Consider the following 14,939-nt stretch of genomic DNA (forward strand, 5'->3'; position numbering starts at 1 on the left):
TGTATTTGTAAATAACAAATATATATGACTTATTCTTTCAGGGCACCTGAGTGGCTCAGTCGGCTAAGCATTCTAATCTAGATTTGGGCTCAGGTCTTGATCTCTTGGTCATGAGTTCAAGCCCTGCATCGGGCTCTGAACTTGACAGCATGGAGCCTGCTTGGGATTCTCCCTCCCCCCCCCCCACACCTCCCCCCCCTTCTCTCTCTCTCTCTCCCTCTCTCTCTCTCTCTCTCTCCCCCCTTCCTCTCTTGCATGCACACTCTCTCTCCCAAAATAACGAAGTAAACTTAAATATATATATAGCCAAGTGGATGTATAAAAAGCACAAACATACAAGCAAGCATGTGTGAGTGCACAGGCACGTGCACACACACACACAGTTTCCCCATTTCCACCATTAAATGTTCTCAACATCTTGGAGGGTGTTTTTTTCGTTGGTTGTTTTTGGTTTTTAGTTTGGGTTTTTGACTTTTCGGTACAAATACCCGGCCTCCTTACCAAACATACTGAATCAGAACATGCAAGCACGGAACCAAGGAATCTGTACGTGTAAAAAGTAGTATGATTATCGTATAACAAAGTTGAAGGCAAATTTACATAATGATATCAGAAACAACATTTTATTTACTTCCTGTGGCTTAATAGTTAACATTTAACTGCTCTTAAACTAGGGAACACTAAAGCTTCACTTCCAAATAATTTTAAGTTTATTATTTTTAAGTTTATTTATTTAGAGCACGAGCAGGGGAGGGGTTGAGACAGAGGATCCCAAGCAGGCTCCATGCTGTCAGCGTGGAGCCCAACCTGGGGCTCAGGTCCACGAACTGTGAAATCATGACCTGAGCCAAAGTCGAGAATCAGATGGTTAACCAACTCAGCCACCCAGGCACACTGTTCACTTCCAAATATTCTGAAGGACAATATGTGGGAAGTGATCTGTAGCCAAGACTTACCTCGGGGTTAACCTCCTGAAGGCTTCGCAATGAACGTATCGACAACAACCACAACAAGCCCTGAATCACAGACCTCAGAATATATTAAAAAGTAAAGGAATATCAGCAAGGAGAGTTTATTGTTTTTGCTTCCTCAGTGGCTCTGGAGGCTGATGTCTGCCAGGATGAAATCTCACAGGAAACACTAGCTGAAGTTAATTCTATAACTTATAACAGGTACCAACCACATTTTGGCGCCTAGGATAAGAGGTATTGTTCTAACATGGGTCAAAACATCCTGGGATAAGAAAAAAAAATCTTTTATTTCCACTGTGTTGAAACTAGAAAGCTAAAGTCAGATAACTGTCTAATCTGTGTGGGAAAATAACTTAAAATTGTTTGGGTCAAATAATGGTGTAATTACGTAATGAAGAGAGAGGAGGTGTTTTAAGCCAAAATGGAAAAGTAATGCCTAAGCATTTATGCAATTACCCACCAATCTCAACAAATTCTCCACATTTGAATATTTCAATTCTAGTTAGCACTAAAATAAGTAAAATTCAATTGTCCGTCTCTAGCTTTTAGAGAGTATAAACTAAGGCAGGATCACAATAAAAATCAGTTACTGGAGACAAAATGAGGGAACTAGCAGGTCCTAAAAGGACAGCGAACTGTCCCACCCAAACCTCCGTGGGAGGAAAGTGTCTCCCACTCAGGCCTCTTGCACGATATCTTGGTGCAATTCTCCTTCATACATATTACACCGTATTTCCTTGAAAGACTGTAGGATTCCCTCTCAATTCAGTGACAGCTCCTTTTTTTCTTTATTGGGGCAAGAAGAGGGAGAGATAAAAGCTACCCCTATTAAGTATAGAATTTAATCCTTTCTAAAGAACTATTATGCTGTTTCTCAGAAACATTAGGACACAAAAGGGATTTTACACCTCAGATGGAGGGAATAACGTAAATGTAAGAACTGGAACAGGAACAGTAAAGAATAATAGTTTCAAGATGAATAATATACCAGTTGAGAACTTTCTTCCCAAGAGGCGGGTCATAACCCCAAGGAAGCTGCCCTCCGAAGGAGGCCAAAGTAAGTCGTAGGACACCTCTGTCTCCCCAGTAAACCTCGATATACAGGCAAACACCAAGACATGGAATGTTTCCTTTTTTAAAAAAGAATCAACCGATGCAATACGTACAACAGTTTATCCAAATATTATAGATCAAGCCAGGGGCCTGAATGCCCACAGCTCCCAAACAGTATGAAACAAGTTAACAGGAAAGCTGTTTATTGGCATTTCCCAGAGTAGATCCCTTGCCTACCCTTAAATGGTTTTTCTTCCTGTTTTTCAGTAGATTGCATAGGATAATTCTTCCTTATATTCCCAAATACCTCCTATCCTATTTTACTTTTTCCCCCTACATTAAATCAGGAAAACGGGTTCATTTTAAGATTTTTTTTTTTTAGAGAAAGACATTCTAATTTGGCTTAATAATACCACTTCTAGGGAGGCTTACTGATTGCGGATAGGAGTGAAAATTGCTTTAACTCTTGTGAAGACAAACCTGCTAACAAGTGTTAAAAGCCTTACTGTATTTTCCCAAAAAACTCTATTTCCATTCTGACAAACATTCATGTTTAAATGCTCAATTTGTATACACCGTATTAAAAAAAAAAAAAAAATCTTTCTGAGTATGGAGTCCTAAAAATAAAACACTCTTGCTGGCATAGTAATAAATAGTAAGCCAATAGTTACACAATGCTTACTGCGTGGAAGGCACTATTTTAAGCACTTTACATATATTAGAGCCCTTTTAATCAACCTCATGAGGTCTGCGTTGTTACTGCCCTTCTTTTACAGATAAAGAAATTGAGACAGAATGTGACTAAGTAATTTATTAAAGGCTAATGAGTGGTGAGACTAGGATTTGAAACTAAGACGCCCCAGACCATGCTGCTTCAAGATAGACTCAAACTGCCAGGCTAACGCACAGTGCTTCCACTGGTATCTCCTGATATCCATGACCGAAGGTGAATCCTAAGTCATCTAGATTTCATCACTACAAAAGAAAGATATCAGTAAAAGCAACTAAAACATATATAACACACGGTAAATTCTCAAAGAAATTCTGTTTTTTGGAATTTTTGGATCCTTTCATTGCTGGAAAAACTCAACCACTTTCTTTTTCTCTTATTTGTAAAACAAAACAAAAAAAAAAAGTCACTTGTCAGCTACAAAAATGTTAACATGAAACAGCCATAAACCCTGCACAGTCACTAGTCACCAGATGCACACTCCAGCAGAGTATTTACGCCAGGAATAAGATTATCTCTTTCTTGTCTCATTCAACTTGCCACAGGATAGCTGTAGTGTAAAGGTGAGTTTCTAGATATGATTACCTCTTGATGCTTTTATTTTTTTCCAAGTTTATTTATTTATTTTGAGAGAGAGAGAGGAGAGAGAGCATGTGTGTGCAAGCAGGGGAGAGGCAGAGAGAGGGAGAGAGAATCCCAAGCAGGCGTCCCATTGTCAGTGTAGAATCCAACTCAGGGCTCAGTGCCATGAACCATGATATCATGACCTGAGCTGAAATCCAGACGCTTAACTGACTGAGCAACCCAGGCGCCCCGGCCTTTGTTTTTTTTGTTTTTTTTTGTTTTTATGTTTGTTTGTTTTTTGTGGGGTTTTTTTGAGAAAATATTTTTATAATATACCAATCTATTACATGTGTGGTAACAGAATAACTGAAACACAGAAAATCAAACAGCCTTTGTCACACATCATCAGCCTGATTTGCTTCAAGACGTATCTTTTCCCACTGCCATTTCTTGAAGACAGCTTCAAATTAATGACACAGTTACCCAACTAACTCACTACCAAAAAATGCAGGTATAGCGTATCTGTGGGACATAAACTCTTTCTCCTTGCATCTATGTAGAAGGAAATGGAGGCCAAATAGAAGCTCCTGAAGGATCTTTTCAATGCTCAGGAGGAATGTGAGGAGGAATGGTGTTAACTCACATAACACACTCCCACCTCATTTTTGATGTGCACAGACTCCTTGGGAGGTATCCCTGAGACAGGTGGTAGGGGCTCTGGTTTTCAGAGAAGAAGACGGAAGTTGGAAGAATTTACAGGACGCAGACTAATTAAGGGCCAGGAAGAGTGTAGGCACCCACCTCTTTTTTACTTACAGTAACGAAGATTCGACGGGTTGTTTTGGTTTGTTTTATTTTGGAGGGGGAGACTGTTTGCTTCATCTGCATTATTGTAATGGAGAAATGTATCAGTAATCTGACTAGCTTTACTGAGATAAAACTGACATACAGTACACTGCACATATTTACAAGATGCACTTTGCAGCACCGGGTGGCTCAGTCAGTTGAGCTTCTGACTTGGGCTCAGGTCATGATCTCATGGATCCTGAGTTTGAGCCCTGCATTGGGTTCATTGCTGTCAGCATGGAGCCCACTTTGGAGCCCCTGTCTCCCTCTCTCTCTGCCCCTCCCCTGCACGCACACGTGCTCTCTCTCCCTGAAAAATAAAATGTGCACCTTGATGACAGTTGATAAACGAATGTATCTGTGAAATTATCAACCCCGAAGGTTTCTTGTGTCCGTTTGGTTTTTTTCCATCCAGTCTGTCACCTCTCCAGCCCAGGAGCCAGAACCCCATCTTTCTCTCACCATTAGTATTCATGATAAACTAGTTTTGTAGCGTTTTATATAAATAGACTCATAAGGTGTACACTCCTTTATGTCTGACCGCTTTCATCCATACTGTAGAGTGTATCAACAGTGCATTGTTCTTTATTGCTGAGTTCTATTCCATGGATTCCATGTTTTGCCAGCTTGACCCCGTGAGGCCATGGGTCAAAAGCGGGAGATGGAAAGGCTAGACAGGAGAGAAAGGACTTGCTTTTCCTTATCTGCTTCCCATCTGTTGGTGGCACCAGTTTCTAACTCTGATAGAGTTTAACATCAGCACTCTTAACCGAAAAGCCAATACCTTAAATCTCACAATCTGCTCCAAGTATTTATTATGGCTGCTTCAAGAAAAAGAAACGTAAATGGTACAAAAATTAAGACGGAAGAAATGTGTTGCCTGCTTCCTGTAGCCTAGATAAAGATAAGCTTAGGCTGAAAGCAAGGAGGGGAGAAACAGATCTTTGATATGAGAGGCCCTCTCCACCTCTATAACCCAAAAAAGCTCAAAGTTCAGTAATGTGGACTCCAGTACAGTTCAGACACAAACCAACCAACCAACCAACCACCCAACCAACCAACCACCCAACCAACCAACCAAAAAGCCATGCTAGTGGAAACAGAGCTAAAGCTTGCGAAAACAGAGGCTGTGAAGATAGAAATTTCCCAGGAGAGCAGAATGGAGCCTGGAAGACACCTGACCTACCCCCACAAGGGTCCTTTCCCAAGCACCTCCCTCTAACAGGCATACCCGTGCCTAACAAAGATGACAATACACTTCCTTGTGAAAGTGCAATTAAGGTGCAGCACAAAGACAGGGAACAAGCAGAGGCCAAGACAGGGCAGGAGCAGGCTCTGACAGGCTCAGAGACAATGACCAGGCAGGGTCTCTGCTACTATCATTACTGCAAACGGAACTGACCATAAACCAACTAGTAGCCCACTTAGTCTTAAGGGAGTTGATTTGCCAAAGAAACCACAAAAAAACGCTAAGTGTCTAAGTCAATGGCTCTTAAACTAGAAAGCGCACTTGATGCTTTGGGAGGTAGTGTTGAAGGATATACCACTGGAGCCCCTGTTCTGAGTCATTAGGTCTGGGGTGACAGCCCATAATTTGCTATGTGGCTGGTCCCGACCACACTGAGAACCACAGATCTGAGGCAACCTGAGGTCCCTCCCTCCCAATTCCCCACAAGAGGTGAGAGAGTTAGTGCAGTTGCAGTTTCCAATGGTCGTTCAGTCCTTCTCAAAGGCCACCCCTGAGAGGCCATGGGAGACCAGGGAAAAGGAGACACTCTCAGAGATAAAAATCACTAAGAAATTAACCTTCTCCCAGTACAGGGGCACTCAACTCTCCTGGACTAGGAAAGAGTGATCACTGATCCTTGTGTGTACTTTTCCAGTATCCTCCTTTAAACATGGGAACGTCTACTGCAATCTCCCTGGTCTGGCGTGAGCACTATGGACAGACATGTTATTCTTTAGCCACAGGGGGCAAGACCATGAGATGCTCCCTCAGATTTGAGAAAGAAGACAATACATCACTAAAGATCCTGCTGTTGGAACTAGATGAGACCTGGAAAAGTCCTTTTTTTGGGAGGCAGTGAGAGCGTTTCATCTAAGGGCAAATTTTCATTAAGAACACGCGTAAGAGGAAAAATGTATACGGCTATTTGGGAGTGGAAAGGGTGAACGACAGGACACGCTGGTATACCCCGCCCTGGACTTGGTCCCATTCCACGTCCTAAAAGAATACTGGTTTTGTTCAAGAATGGACCCCTCCCTCCTGTCATCCTCCTTTCGCAGGTCAAGATGAACTCACTGTGTCTTCAATTCTAGAGTATTCTAGGGCATGATTAATCAAAGGGAAGTAATTCCTTTCCTCCTCTCATAAACGGTTAGCCCAGGAACTCAGACCTAAGCCAATTGGTGCACGGCTTTCTCAAGGAACCAAGAATTAGTTCATACTTGTACAAGGATAAAATTCAATGAAATGCACTGAGAGTTTGGGGGAAATAGTCTCTTAAAATATTACCCCTTCGTTTTACAGATTATGAACTAAAGACCATTTGACCCTAAGGCTAAAGCCAAAGGAAGATAGAGTCAAAGAAATCACAGAAAAATGCAAACAACACCACTGGATTAAGGTGTATCTCCTAACTTTGAGTTCTACAAGTCACTATATCTCATTATCATTAGGATTTCTACGATCTACAGTCAAAATGTATGGATCCACATAACGAATAGGGCCACCAAAGCCATTAAGAGCTTCAAAGAACCAATTAAATAGTGTTTGTTGCCATGACAATTTGTACCTTCCTTAATCTGAATAATTTTCTATGCATTTGCATTCTTTCTAGGTGCCAACTGTGAGAAATGCCTTGTGCTGGGAGATTTTGAGGTTCACAAGATGGACAGTCCTTTCCTTCGAACTAGAAGAGAATTCTAGGGTTAGGACATTATAGAAACTCTATGAGACTGTTGGAGGAATTTCCTGGGTTTCTGAAGTTTGAGTGTTGCTAAGTAAGACTCCAGAATCATACACACACCCCACACCCCCTCAAAAAGTACATCCTTCTAGTTCAAGCCTAACATTTTACAAACAAGAAATGGAGGGGCACCTGGGTGGCTCAGTCAGCTAAGCGTCCAACTCTTGATCTCAGCTCAGGTCATGATCTCCCGGTTTGTGGGATCACACCCCGCATCGGATTCTGTGATGACAGTGCAGAGCCTGTTTTGGATTCTTTCTCCCTCCCCCTCTCTCTGGCCCTTCCCCTGCTTGCTCTCTCTTTTAAAACAAACTTTAAAAATTTTTTTAATTAAAAAAAAAAAAAAAACATGAGTAAGAAATGGAGACCGAATGATTCAGCTAATTGACTTGAAGAAGCAAAAACCAGGTTTTCTAAAATGTAATCTAATACTTCAGTACTGGTTGTTCTCAACCTCTTCTCCTGCCCAAAGACAGTGCTGAGATTTGCCCCAGTCATACCCACAAAGTGATCCTGAATGAAAGGAGATGAGAGAAGAGGTGGGGTGTCAGAGCATCACTCCATTTGGGAGGGGCAACTTCTTTTATTGCAGTCTTACTATGTTAGAGTTATATGCAATTTTCTTTGGTTTGTTTTGGATTTTTTAATGTTTATTTATTTATTTTGAAAGGAGGGAGGGGCAGAGAGAGAGAGAGAGAGAGAGAGAGAGAGAATGATTGACTGATTGAAAGAGAGAATCCCAAGCAGGCTCTGCATTGTCAGAGCAGAGCCCGATGTGGGGGCCCAAACTCACGAACTATGAGACCATGACCTGAGCCAAAGTCAAGAGTCAGATACTTAACCGAATGAGCCATCCAGTTGCCCCAGTTTTGGATTTTTAAATTTGGTTCCAAAATACAGGACTCTAAAATTCATTTTTTTAAAAAAAATCCTTGCACTCACTTCAGTTGCACATATACTAAAATTGGAACGATACAGAGAAGATTAACATGTCCCCTGCCCACAGATGACACACAAAAAATTCGTGAAGTGTTCCATATTTTAAAAAGGAGGGAGGGAGGGAGGGAGGGAGGGAAGGAGAGAGGGAGGGAGGGAGGGAGGGAGGGAGGGAGGGAGGGAGGGAAGGAAGGAAGGAAGGAAGGAAGGAAGGAAGGAAGGAAGGAAGGAAACTCCTTTATGACACAAATCCTCTGCCTTAAGAAATAAAATAGAATGAAGAGAATCTTGAATAGTAGCTCATATTATTGTGCTCAACTTCATATAATTTTAAAGTGTTATGGGGATCTAGGACAAAACATAATATTGGACTTCTGTCACTGGGTTTATTTTATTTATTTGAAGGAAGTGAAAATGCGTCATATTTCTACTATATTTTTGCTAGTCATCATTCTAAAGTTAGATGAAAAAAATTCAAGTTATGATAATGTCGTTGATTGATAATAATCCATTTTAAAATAGACCAGAAACCTATTTTAAGAATCTATTTACATAAAGAAATCCATGATCATATTCACACTGAAAATAGTCTCTCCAAGTACTGAAAGGCACACAGTAGAGTCTGTTGGCCCACAAGCCAAATCTCTTCTGTACAGATAAGAAACCAAAATTATTAATGCCAATCTGCTACCATACTCAGTTCAGAATTGAAAGCTACTTTTTGTGTTTTGACATCTCGATCTTCTGAGCCTGAGAACGAAGACTGTTTATCAAGACACTTGAACACAAGACTCTACCTAACGATGGCTACCTATTTGGTGTTAACACATGTAACTAAACTTGAAGGATAACTCCTTGGATTTCATCTACCCACAGAAGTTTCAGTGGAATGAGAAAACAAGTGGGTAGACTTAATATAATTAATATCTATACTACACTACTCATTGTATTAAGTATGCAGGAATTGAAGTAAATCTGTTAAAGACCAAATACAAAGATTACACTCTTGAGTTTTTGATGAAATCTTATGACTGGCTCTTGTATACACACACACACACACACACACACACACACACACACACACACACCCCACAAGATTCTACAGACAGTGGGAGTATAAAATGGTGTGGCTACCGTAGACAACAGTGTGCCAGTTCCTCAAATATTAAACACAGGATTACTATGTAATCCAACATTCCAATTCCAATATACACATAAAAGAAATGAAAGCAGGGACATAAACAGATATTTGCACACTAATGTTTATAGCAGTATTATTCACAATAGCCAAAGGTAGAACAACCCAATTGCCCATCAACGGGAGAACACATAAATAGAATGTGGTATACAGATACAAAGGACTGTTACTCAGCCTTAAAAAATGAAATCCTGGGGGTGCCTGGGTGGCTCAGCCGGTTGAGCGTCCGACTTCAGCTCAGATCATGATCTCACGGTCCGTGAGTTTGAGCCCCACGTCGGGCTCTGTGCTGACAGCTCAGAATGTGGAGCCTGCTTCAGGTTCTGTGTCTCCCTCTCTCTCTGCCCTTCCCTCGCTTGTATTCTCTCTCTCTCTCTCTCTCTCTCTCTCTCTCTCTCTCTCTCAGAAATAAACATTTAAAAAAAGTGAAATTCTGATAAAACATGGATAAACCAGGACACATGTTATATGATTCCACTTACATAAGGTGCTTAGAATAGTCAAGTTCATAAAGACAGACAGGTGAATAGTGGTTGCCACAGCAGGAGGGTCTGGGGGTTATTGTTTAATGGATACACTGTTTCAGGATGGCACCATAAAAAAGTTCTAGAGGTGGATGGAGGTGACCGCTGCACAAAAATAGGAATGTACTTAATGCCACTGAATGTGACACTTAAAAATAGTAAAACGGTATATTTTATGTTATGTATATTTTGCTACAATAAAAACCAAAACCAAAAGAGTAAAACACTGGTTAATGACAACAAGGCATCATAAAAGCTTCAAAAAAAAAAAAAAAAGCAAAGTTCTATAAATAATTTCAAGAGTTCACAGGAGCACTTAAAGATCAAAAATGAATCCCAAACTCCTGCTAAAGTTCAACATAAATAGAATGAAACAGGCACCATAGTACTTTTTATAGATCTCAGCTTTCTGTGATCCCTGTAATGCTTGCCAACAAAGTCCCATGCCTAAAATATAATAAAAGCATTAAAAGAGCAGTTTTTCTCCTCCTCTGAAGTTGTCTTTCCCACACTGAAACAGAGCAACAGCAGTTCCACACTGGTTGTTTGTATTTCATCACTGTTTTCAGACAGAACAAGAGATCTGCTGCCTACACACCATTCCTCTGCATCAACACCCATTTTCTTATGCAATTTTAAGTTCTGTTGGCAGGTTAAAGACATTTTTTTCCAACCACAAACAAAAACTTCTTTTGATACTCTATGTGAATGTTCAAGGAAATGTTCCCAATTAAAAAAAAAAAAAAAAGACTATTTAAAACAATAATATGGAAGTATGTCCACAGTCAAAAAAAAAAAAAAAAACTTAAGTTCTAGATATAAGGCATATAAAGACGACATAGCTACTTTGTTGAAAATCACCTGTCTTTATTTTTTCAATCAGGAACTTAGGAAATGTTAAAAGAACACAATGCTGGAAAAAAGAAAAAAAAGGCAGAACCACATCACTGAGTCTCCCATTCAACTCCATGGACAGACTTTTTTTTTTTTAAGTTTGTTTTTGTTTTAAAACATTGCTTTGCAACAAACTCTATAATGGAGTGTTTCAGTCCAACTGTTCTTTCTTAAGAGTTAGAGATAAAAAGTAGCTTTCTACTGGAAATTTTTAGTTTTAAAAACTTAAATCTTAGTACATACTTTTAATATATGGTAAATACATTTCTGTTGTTATTAACAAACCTTTGTAAAACTAGACAATCAAAAAGGTGACCAATGATAGCTAAGACTTCTATGTACCTGTAGGCAATGCCAGGCACTGTTCACATAGACACTTTATATATATTAATTAAGTTAATCCTGAAAACAACCTTGTGAAGTAGGTACTACTATTATTCCCTATTTTACAAAGACATAACAAAGGCATGGAGAGACCCAGTTGTTTGACAAATATCTCAAACATCACGGAACCAGTTAAATGGTAGAGATAATACATAAATCCCGGACAGTCCGGCTCTGCCATCCATTCTAACTGTCACACATAGTACCTGTCATAATACGCTGAGAAAATAAAGATCAGTTTGATAACGCTGAGCAAGTTATTCAATAATGTAATATAAAATATTTCAGTCTCTTTTTGATCATAGTATTGTTTGCTTTCTTAACAAAACACTAACGACTGCATTAGAGAGTGTCATTCACGGGATTAAACACACTAGTAAAATCTAGATTTTTGGTGCTATCCACGACCAAGAAGGAAGGAAGTCACAGAGACTGAGGCCTACATCTTCATTTTTAATCTTTTTCTAAGTTTACGATCAACGTGCAAGCACAAAGACAAAGTTAGTGCCAACAGGGTTGGTAGTTCCCTCAGTCAAGAAATGATTATATCGACGATAAAGTGTAGATGACTAACCGAACTTTTATAAATGGACACACAGTTGGAATTTTTAATAAATTAGCTTCTAGATGATGAAGTGTAGGTAAGTTGTCCAAAACAATTAGAGGTTTGGGGGAAGGACTTGGTTCATGATACGTATGACTCACATGTGTCTCACGGCAAAACAAAAACCACCAGACATTTATCTCTTAAAAACAACAGACACTGAGTCTGGCACCAGCCTGCCAAGCAAGAAATACCATGTGCAAGTCAGACACTCGTGTGCCGTTTAAAAATAAAAAAGAGAGATAGGCATGTGATGAGTGATGACTCCTAAGCCTGACCTTCTCTGAAATACACAATTCCATTTATAACTTCCCCCAAACATCAAAACACCTGAAAATAGCAAGTTTCACAAAAGAAGCAAGAGAGAAAAACAAAAAGGAAGTTTTATAAGTCAGAGGACAAAATATCTTACAGGAATAGCTCTTTGTCACATTGACCGGATTCATTCAGCAGGTTCCCCTCCTCCCTGTATTTTTATTTACACGAACTCAAGGAGGCCAATGTCTCTCTCCTCAAGCTGACTAGGTTGAGTTCACTGGTCTAGGGGATCGGCTTCCATTTGGAAAAATTCTTGCTCAAAACTCTGGTTTCTACATTGAAGGAGAAAGACTGCAGATAAGACCGGAGGATGCTACATCTATTTGCATATGGATTCTGTTGGAAGAGGACATTATCTAATTACATGTATCGAGAACACCTCTTCCAGGACCAAATTCAGGTTGATCTCTGGGTAGAAAACAAAGTCATCTCCCCAAAACGTAACGTGATGTGATGTACTAATCTTCCAAAAATGATCTAAACAAAACAGAACGGAGAGGAGATACAAAGCCAACAAAGAAATCTCAGAGACTGCAGAGGGAACAGGCGGGTGTAGCCTGCCTGCCCATATGTGCCATTTGGCAATAGTTTCATTAAGTCACAACTAATAATCAACTTGGGTTATCAATAAACTGGGACCATCCAAAAATTCATTAATTAGCCTTGAATTGTCAGCAACAGCTTTTCAAGTATTTACAGCAAATACAGCCTGTAAATACAGCCTGTTACTAAGGGATATGCGTTCATGTCACAGGTACTGCCAGCAAGAATCAAGCCATACTTTAAAAGTCCATGAGAGCTGTCATAAAGGCATAGGGTATGACACAAAGTAGTATTACTTCCAACTGAAGTACCAAAACCAGAAAAACAAACGTAAAACCCCATCAAAGGTGTCTCAGCACGGACTCTCTATTTCTGTATGCATCTGGTCTCAGACTAGTAATAGGTCCTTCGCCAAGCAGCAGCGAGTGACAGTTCTACATCTGCCTACCTACCTTGTCACCTACAGCCCCTGAGAACCCCGCCATCTCATCAGAACCCAGCTTGAAAACCTCTGCCTACTAAGTCAAATTCAAACCTGGCATCCTGCCTTTTAGGGGACATGGTCAGCACACACTTACTGAGCATGTAAAAGGGACGTGGAGAAGACAAAGAGGTTAAGCTGCAACAGCGAAACAGAAAATGTTCCAGAAGAGGAGAATGGCAAGGAACAAAGGCGAAGGAAGAAGACAAACCACAGGAGGGGCTGCCGGGAAGGTAAGGAAAAGAGGATTAAAGGTGGAAGAAGGAATCAACAATTTCAGATTCGATCAAGAGGTCCAGATTTGACCCGTGCTGTCTCCGCCCTACTCAGAAGAACAGCTGGTAGGAGACAGAAATAGAAAAATAAGTTCAGCGGGAATTCCTAATTAGTTACAACTTATCTCCTAGAGGAGCTAAAAACCTTGCTTCTTTTTACTAATTATCAAACACCCATAGCATTTTAACACTCAATAGTTTTTTGTGGGTTTTTTTAGATTTTTAAAAAAGATCTTATTTTTAAGTAATCTCACCCTGAACATGGGGCTCAAAGTTACAGCCCTGGGATCAAGACTCGCATGCTCTACTGAGCCAGCCAGGCGCCGAACAGCAAAGAGTTTTGTTAAATAGAGATAAACACACTATATCAAGCATTCCCAATGGGTGGCTCCAGTTATTTGTATGGTCCTCTTGCTAACAGTCTGTACAGTGGCCCCCAAAATCCCTGCCTCCCAGTATTCATGCCCTTGTAATCCTTTCCCCTTAAGGGTAAGCTGGATCTCTAACTTGCTTCTAACCAATAATATGGCAAAGATGTTAGGATGTCACTTGTGTTAATAACACCTGTCTTACAAGGAAACTCTCTCCTTTGATAACTCTGAAGAAGGAAGCTGCCATGTTGTAAATCAATATTTGGAGGGGGCCACATGGCAAGGAACTGAGGGTGGCCTCCAACTGCCAGCCAGCAAGAAATTGAGGCCCTCAATCCAACAGCCTGTAAGGAACCAAATGCTCTCAACAACTATGAGAATTCAGGAGGGGGCCCTTCCCCGGTCAAGCCTTCTGAGAGAACTCAGCCCTCATAGACACAACTATGATCACAGCCTTTCAGATGACTCTAAACGAGGCCCTGACTCCTGCCTTTCTGACGCGGTGAGGTAATAACCAAATGCTGTTTTTAGTGGCTATGTTTGCAGGGATATGTTATACAGCAATAACTAATGCAGGGCCTTTAGAAGTGTCAAGCCATCTATTTACATGATCAATGAGGGTCAGAAGAACATGGTGTTTCTGACAGAGAATCAAGAGGCTTCACACACCTGCACCCACACTACAAACTATATAACTTACGTGTTAGCAAAAGCAGTAGACCCACACACAGGCCTCCCTGAGGCTCATGCCGTGCACCTTCCATCTAGGGCCTCCGCCTCTACCTGACACGCTCTTCCCCAGACACCTGCGTGGCTCACTCTCCGTCTTCATAGTTCAGATCAAAGAGCACGACCTCACAGGCTGCCCCCAAAACGCCTCTGTCCAAAACAGCCCCTTCTGTAACCTCTACATCTCCACAGCCTGCTTTAGTTTCCCCATTACACTCACCACTCTCCTACGATTGTCATGGTATCTTCTGTTTACCCGTTTGTCTGTTTCTTTCACTAGAAACGAAACTCCATGAAGACAAGGATTTTGTCCCCAGTGTGACATCCCTCACACCTCAGTGTCTGGCACACAGTAGGCTGTCAATGCACATTCTAGAATGGAGGCACGAATGCAGGGCTGCTGTGTCAAGCTTTCCCAAGCTCACAGTGAAAGGGCGACCACGCCACCAAGCCAGAACTTGAGTTTAAGACGGCTGGAGACTGGGGCCCACACTCCTCATCGGTAGCCTCCTAAGGCGTGTCCTCGTGGGACTGGAAAGACAGAAGTCA

General features: G+C 40.9%; 1 protein-coding gene and 1 non-coding gene across 7 annotated transcripts in view; one reads left to right on the forward strand and one right to left on the reverse strand.

Moving 5' to 3' along the window:
* The window catches only part of CDKAL1 (CDKAL1 threonylcarbamoyladenosine tRNA methylthiotransferase), a 717,891-nt gene that overhangs the window by 432,494 nt on the left and 270,458 nt on the right, over window positions 1–14,939 (reverse strand). The window lies entirely within an intron of this gene.
* LOC121020648 (U6 spliceosomal RNA) lies at window positions 8,066–8,177 on the forward strand. Its single transcript, XR_005786248.1, has one exon. It is a non-coding gene; the product is annotated as a U6 spliceosomal RNA (small nuclear RNA).

This window comes from Herpailurus yagouaroundi, unplaced genomic scaffold (assembly GCF_014898765.1).
Source record: "Herpailurus yagouaroundi ecotype Mexico unplaced genomic scaffold, PumYag 250, whole genome shotgun sequence".
Lineage (NCBI taxonomy): Eukaryota > Metazoa > Chordata > Mammalia > Carnivora > Felidae > Herpailurus > Herpailurus yagouaroundi.